An 8,558-nucleotide genomic window follows, 5' to 3' on the forward strand; every position below is an offset into this window, starting at 1 on the left:
AAACAGGGTGCACTTCTCCAGCCGTAGGTTTGAATAAGTTGCCTTCCCTTACAAATCTGGAAACTGCCTTAGATGAGTCTCTTCACTTAAGCAGGAGCCTAATCTATAGAACCTACAGATAATAATAATAATGTCATCATTCACTAGAATGTTAGGTGATCCATTAAATGACTCTGAAGCGCTTTGAAAATATTAAGCACAGCATAAATGTTAAGAAATATTAATACGATGACATTGGTTATAATTGGAGTCGGTATTTAAATCTAGAGAGAAAAGACTATGATTATAAAGTACTAACATCTCGTAAGTTATTTTATATTCTCTATTCTCAGGGCCTATGGAGAGCACTGCAATAAGATTATAGGGTAATAAATGTTCAAAGAGAGGGGATTCAGAAAAGCTGAGGGAATGAACCCTCCTGGCTAAGTGGCACAGGTGATGAGCTGTGGATTGAGTTGAGGAGGTGTTGAGATGGGATTTCCAGCTAAGGCCCTCTTCACCCAGTTGTTCATTTTATAGCTATTTAAGAAACAGCATCGATGTCCTGGTCATTGTGTTACCAGCTGGGCATGCGAAAATCAACAAAGTGGACCCAGCCAAGGCCTTCACAGAGCTTATTAAACTAGACGGAGTTATGAACTTTGACTAACTTTACCTCCTTGGTCTTCAGTTTCCCCAAATGTCTAGAAGAAAATTTTCTTTTCTCTACCCATTCCACAGTGATGGCTTGGATAGAGATGGAGGTAACAAATTCCTGAAAAAAATAGTAAAATCTATAAACCTAACTACCATCCTGCAGAAAAGCTGATATTTGCAATCAGAAATTTTGTCATGGAATGAATGAACTGGTATGAGCATCTGGAACTTGAAGAAATTATTTCCTTGGGAGGGGATCTAGTTTAGGAAACTAATAAAATTGAGGGTCTATATAATAATCTTCTCTTTGTTTTGTATTTTGTATTGAGAAGGGCATAGTTACCTTTTCTCTTTCTTTCTTTCTTTTTTTTTTGGAGACTAAGTCTCGCTCTGTTGTCAACGCTGGAATGCAATGGCACAATCTCAGTTCATTGCAACCTTCACCTCTCAGGTTCAAGCAATTTTCCTGCCTCAGCCTCTCGCGTGGCTGGGACTACAGGTGCCTGCCATCACATCCAGTTAATTTTTGTATCTTTAGTAGAGACAGGGTTTTGCCACGTGAGCCAGGCTGGTCTAGAACTCCTGACCTCAGGTGATCTGCCCTCCTCGGCCTCCCAAGGTGCTAGTTTTTCTTTCTTTAAAAATATATTTCTTTGCATGTTCTTCACATGTACCCCAAAACCTAAAATGCAATAAAATAAATAAATGGGAAAAAATATATATATATACATATATATATATTTTAAGCAGACTCATAACTCAAAATAAATTAGAGACTAGACCAGGGCTCCAAATAAACAAACAAATAATAAATAAACCAATTAGCTGACTGGATTTGTACAATGAAGAGATTCATTAACGTCTGATAAAATTATGTGTATTTTTTTCACTTTAGATTTCAAAATTTGTGAACCTAGAAAGAGGCAAATGTAAAGGAATCTTCAGAACAGCTGAAGTAGATTTGTGAATAATAACCCACAATGAGTTACCAAGGAAAAAACTTGAAACATGTCCTTAATCAACGGGTTTATTACTAAGAACAATAATCACCCTGCTCCTCAACTTATGCCTTGATGTTTCCACAAGGAAGGTCAGTGTTCTCAAGGGTTCCATGTGTAACAGCCAGGAACATTACATCAGGAGAATGTTTTACAATTTATAATCTACTCGGTCTTTTCTAAAAACTCTCTGACATCAGATAAAGTATTACATATAATATATTCTTTTTATATCACAAGCAAAATTTTGAGGCCCAGAATCATGTATTTGACATATTTCTCATTCTACCCTGAAGATGATCTCTTTGTTGATATTAAGTCCTGAAAGAAATGCTTACATTCAAAATAGCTATTTCTTCATGCAACAGAGACATATAAATAGCTAACATGGCAACAGTGATAATCCCACATTAGCCTCCAACTAGATTACATTTCAATTTTAGAAGCAAATGGCAGGCAGTGGGGATTGCAACTCACACAAATAGAAATGTGAAGGATACCACATAAAACCATAATTACATGACTTAGGAAATATCTTTTCCCTGCATTTAGGGAAATTACGGGATGTTGCAGGTGATTATCAGTTTATGATCTGAACCTACAATCTGTTTCCTTGTGTTTTCTTATTCTCCAGGCAGCATGGAATTTAGGCAAAAGGAAGGGTAGCAGAATTGGTAGATATTCAAAGACTACATAATTAAAAATTATTAAACATCCATTTGATTATTATCCCTGCCTAACTTTCCTTCACTAGCAGTGAATGAAATAAAATGTACCCGAAGGTATTTAAAACAATTAAAGCACTGTACATTAAATTTAACTTATTTAAAAAATAAAAGCACACAGCTTTTCCACGTAAAGGCCTAGAAAAGTGTGCTCATCATACTGCAGGCATATCTTAATATTATGAACTGTTCAAGATTATAAGGAAATAGACAAATGTTTAGTCCACAAATTTAAATTCATATTTTGCATCTTTATGTGCTGGAAATAACAAGTTAAAAAAAACAGAAGGGAATTTCACCACTAAAGGCTATCCTTTGGGAGTCTGAAGTTGTTCTTTCACTGTAAGTGCATCACAGCTAAGTGCTGATCATGAATTTATGTTTTGCCAATAGTTTAGAACTGGATCTCCTGGAACACAGCACATAAGAGGGTTTCAATTGCCCAACAACAATTAAATGTGTATTATCTGTCAGCTTCTATGTTGTGTTTTAAATATATTACCTGATTCTTTCTCTTAGAATGTGCTGGTTGATTCTTCCGTTTTAGGTTGAAAACAGAATCAATAATTGAATTCATTATCATTGAAATGAAAGAATTATTTACTAGATTTATCAAAAAAGCAGAGGAACTATTAGGAAACAATATAACAATACAGCATGTTTCATAGCACAGAGCAATGCAACCATACACCATGGTGATTAAAAGCATGCACTTTGAAGTCAAGTAGACCTGAGTTCGAATGCTACCACTGAGTTACATGACCTTGGATAAGGTATTTGCTCTCTTGGCACCTCAGTACCCTCCTTTGTGGAACAAATATAATGATCTATTATATAGAAATATAGTGATAAATAAAATAATGTACATAAAGTATTTAACATATAACTGGACCCATAAAGGCTAAAAATATTAGTTATTACTATGATTGAAAGCATATATTATATATTTACAATTCTCAGTGTATTTCTAGGAAGCTTTTCTGAAATCCACAAACATTCTTTATATGCCATAGTTAAATGGGTTCGTACCATCCATCCACTATAATAAACGTACACAGAGGAGTCAGTTATGTGGATACAGTTGGCTGAATGATACATGCACTATTTTCCTGAACCCGGCAACTTGCTCCGAATGATTTTTTTAGTGTCCTAGTTTATAGGAAACAGAATTCCATTTAAGATTGTTCCCATCTACACAACCATTGGTGGATTTGTGTTTGCGCCTCCAATTTCTGTGAAGTGATCAATTATGCTACTGACTGATCAAGTAAAAGCAGGGATTGCATGGAATTGTTATTGCTTGATTTTGACATTGAAAAATTTTGAAAGGAAACTAGAAAAAAAGAGAAACTGAGCAAAAACAAATATTCATCTCAAACTCTCACAAAAATGTTTAGTAATTGCAGAAAATATGAGGTAAAAAGAATAAAATGCCATAAAGTGTGTGGAAAACATATTACATCCCTTCTGCAGATGAAAAACTTTTAGGAATAGCATTAAAGCATTAATCATTTTGAAAACCGAGATAGCCAAAAGAAGATTTCTATGAAAGGTGTTTTGGTCAGCAAGTCCCTGAAGATCAGAGATAGAAGACACCCTGGGCAGAAGGAGCTCTGGAAGATTATTTTAGCATTTGATGTTGAGCAGCTTTTTTTTTTTTTTTTTTTTTTTTTTTTTTTTTTTTTTTTTTTTTTTTTTTAAGACAGAGTTTTGCTCTTGGTGCCCAGGCTGCTGGAGTGCAGTGACACCATCTCAGCTCACTGCAACCTCCACCTCCCAGGTTCAAGTGATTCTGCTGTCTCAGGCTCCTGAGTAGCTGGGATTACAGGCATGTGCCACCACACCTGGCTAATGTTTTGTATTTTTGTAGAGATGGGGCTTCACCATGTTGGCCAGACTGCTCTTGAACTCCTGACCTCAGGTGATCTGCCCGCCTCAGCTTCCCAAATTGTTTGGATTACAGGCACAAGCCACTGTGCCAGGCTGACCAGCTTATTTTTTGTAGGCTTGGATGGACTCTGCAAGATATCTTGTCCTCTATTTGTGCTAGCAGTAAATATTAGAGGTATTTACCCTTAGGCTGGAATAGTGAGTGTACGTACTTGGGATAGAGTGGCAGCTTTGTGTTTCAGGAAATAAGTAAAAATATTCAACATGATGCAAAATGCCTAAAAATAGAGGACACTCCCTAATGGTGTATGTACATTAGCAACACATGCCTTTCCTTCCACAGAGTCCATGAAGGTAACCTCAAAATACACAGAAAATTTGTGCACAAATAGACTAACAGGGATTCTCGAGTGGAAATACAGAAACAAAAACCATTAAATATTTTAAGAAGAGCAATTAAGGAAGATTAAAAAAAAAAGAAACACAGAACAAACAAACAAATTACTAAATGAATGTTATTAAAAACCAGAAGACTTCATAATATGTATAATTACTTTCTCCAGAGTTAAAAGTTGTTATAGCTCAGAGGCAAGAATAGTGTTCTGAAAATAATCAATTAAATGTCTTGAAAACGAAAATTACTACTATTAAAGAAAAAAGGAAGAATGGGTACACTGAAAAGTAATAGGCAGAGGTTGACTCGATAACCTCTTGCAGGATTAGTCCAAAAAAAACTACATTAGTAAAATAGGAAACACATGCAGAAAGATAAAAATAGAGAATACCGTCAAATCTGTCATTCATTTGGCAAATACAGCACAGAAGGTGTATTTTTTAGAGTGTGAAATCATATTTCAGCACTTCAGTGGTTTAATGAGATAGAAGGTTATTTCTTGCTCTAATATTAGGGGTCATGTGATATTCTGGTTGTCAGTGGTGGGGGGTTCTCAGGGTGGTCATTCAGAGGCCCAGATGGATTGTGGTTCTGCTACATGCAAATTTCCCTGGTCATACATCTCAGCCCAGAGGAGGAAAACTCATCACCAAGGAGTATGAGGATAATTTGCATGGCGGATCTCCTTTCAATTATAGGACAGATGCACATCTTTGCTGCTTATTTTCCTCTAGAGAGAGCTTGGACAGTCAGCCATATCTCATTGGAAGAAAGGCTGGTGAATGAATCTCGCTATCTAGAGTTCTCCACCACGGAGAAGAAGAAAAAAGATTAAGAAGCAGTAACATATACTGCCTTTATTTTTTTTCAAATTAAAGCCTTCATACTGATATTGTTGAGACCCCATATACATTCATATATTTATTTATCCCTATTATATGTATAATTATATATATGTAAAAGTAAAGCCACCAAACCTTGTATTGTTGCTTTGGGCAGGAAGTTCAAGAAATTCTAAAGTAAAGGTGAAGTTTTATTTAAAGTAAGCTAATAATGTTTAAAATAACACATAAATGAAGTTCTGCACAGTATCTAGCATATGATTAATAGTAAACACTCAGTAGATGTTTAACCTTTTGTTTTTTAATCTACTAGTTCCTTTCGGTGAGATGCTTTATATTCCTCTAGTTCTAGCTCTGGTTAGGGGAGGGACAGCAGGGAATGGGGAGTTGGGGAGGGATAATATGGGGAAAAATGCCAGATATAGGTGATGAGGAGGAAGGCAGCAAACCACACTGTCGTGTGTGTACCTATGCAACAATCTTACATGTTCTTCACATGTACCCCAAAACCTAAAATGCAATTTAAAAAAGAGTGATGAGATGGTTAGTCTTAGGGGTCAGTTTGCCTAGATTAAGAAGCACATAGGGAACTGGCAGAGCATTACTTCTGGGTGTGTCTGTGAGGGTGTTTCCAGAGGAGATTGGTGTGAGTCAGTGGAATGAATAAGTAAGATATGCCCTCAGTGTGGGTCGCTACGCTACAATTGCCTGTGAGCCCAGAAAGAAAAAAAAAGTAGAGAAAATGATTTCTTTTATCTCTCTCCTGGAGTTGGGTTACTCTTCTTTTCCTGCCCTTGGACATCAGAACTTCAGGTTGTCTAGCCTTGGGGCTCCAGGACTTATACCCATGGCCCTCCAATTTCTCAGGCCGTCAGCTTTGACTAAAAAGTACGGCATTGACCTCCCCAGTTCTGATTTGGACTGAGCTTTCTGATTTGAACTGAACCATGCTACCTTCATCCCAGGGTCTCCATCTTGTACACAGCCTGTCATGGGACTTCTCAGATTCCATAATCATGTCATCCAATTCTCCTAATAAATCCTCTCCTGTCTATCTATCTGTCTATCTATCTATCCATCTATCTATATCCATCAATCCTATTGATTCTGTTCCTGGAAAATCCTAATACAGGTGATATGGCAAATCATCTTTAAGTTGTTAACTAGAGGTCTAAGTAGAATAGATCCACTTTTATTAAATTAATAGCACTTAATTTTTTGACTCCTTTATTCCATGGAGATTAAAAAGGAAGTGTCTCAGGCTAGTAATAGTAATATCAAATAGTACATAATTATTTTACAGATGCCTTCAAAAGTCCTGTTAGAGAGGAAAACTGTATTTTCTTAGAGAATTGACTTAATATATAAGGTGGACTATGAGCATATGGACATTAAAACATGAAGAGAAACAAAAGGACTGCACTGTACCTCTTTAGAAATGACAGGAATTTGTGGAGGGGAGGTAAATGGTAGATAGCAGAGAACAGTGGAGGAAAGGAAGAGGAAAATGGCTATTCAAGAAAAGTGGCAAAGTGTCTACAAATGCTAAGAATACTGGTGTCTAATTCAATCTGACGGTATTTTCCTTATGGTGATATAAACCCTTTAATTTCTCAAATCTTTTCCTGATGTCCACCATGCTCAAAAGCTTTCTGTGACTGTTTTGTTGGATTACACAGAATGCACAGATTGGCCTGCACAGTCTTGAAGAGGAATAGTCACACAGAATGGTGGAACTGTTAAAAATTTTCGAAAAGTGAAATTATATACTTAAGATAAAAGCAACATTAGAAAGCAAGCAACCTGGGAAAAGATACAAAAAATATTGAAAAAAATTGTACAGTATGTCTATATCATGGAATGGAAGTTTGAGCCTATCTTCTCTAGATATTACAGGGCAAGAGCTGAACTTTGATTCATGTGTTAGGCATTTAGGATGAATTTCCCCATGCAAATTGCTAGGCTAATATGCAAATGAGAATCACTTAGCTCATGAGGAAGTCCTGTAACTCCTAAATATCTACATCTAAATGTATGATTTTCTCTTTTTATATAATTTTTTGAAATAAAATAAATTAGATATAATTAATGTACCATAAAACTCTCCAAATTTTTTTTTTTTTTTTTTTTTTTAGTTAGAGTCTCACTGTCACCAAGGCTGGAGTGCAGTGGTGCGATCTTGGCTCACTGCCACCTTCACCTCCTGGGTTAAAACGATCCTTGTGCTTTAGCCTCCGTGAGTAGCTGAGATTACAGTAGTGCACTGAGTATATGCTGTGTATATATGCCAAATTCTCTTTATATATTTATAAATTAATAGACGCTTAGGTTGATTCCATATCTTGACTTTTGTGAATAATGCTGCAATGACTATTTTATTCATCTAATCATCAACTAATGACTTTTTTGAGTTTGGCAAATTATTAAGGTCCCATATAAGTCAAAAATGTCAAGTTTCTGTTACATAACAAACGAAGGGGCAAAAGCTGTCATGTTTTGCTTTCACACAGTTCATGTTGAGAAGTAAAGTGGAGTATGTGTGAGCAGATTACTATTATTCTTAATATAATCACCTCAAAGATCAAGATTTAAGTTATTAAGTTATAAAATTAACAAGTTCCCTTTGTGTTTTTGCCTCAGCATTATGCCATTTTCTCCAAACAGTAAATTAGTGGAAAAAATAAGATTATTCTTGTAAAATATGATTAGAGAGATGGTTAAAATAAATGCATGGGGGGCATTCTATAGATGAACAACACTTAATGAAGAGGCAGAGATTTTCATTCTCAACACATCCAGCCTTCCTTGTGACAATAAAGTTCTCATAAGATATTACATGATAAAGTGTTTTTTTTAAAAAAAATTATATGTACAATGCAACTGCAAATAACATGAAAAATAAAAAATTGGTCTTAAATTCCAGTTTTTCAAAACTGAAATAATTTAATTTCTCACATTTCTTTCCCCACTGAACGATGGATGGACTGTGGGAATAAAAGCGTAAGATGACTTAACATCCCTATGATCACCTCTTCCATGTATATGTTAACATGGTCTTTCTTTTTTTTTTTTT

The sequence above is a fragment of the Cebus imitator genome, unplaced genomic scaffold, assembly GCF_001604975.1.
Source record: "Cebus imitator isolate Cc_AM_T3 unplaced genomic scaffold, Cebus_imitator-1.0 Scaffold167, whole genome shotgun sequence".
NCBI lineage: Eukaryota > Metazoa > Chordata > Mammalia > Primates > Cebidae > Cebus > Cebus imitator.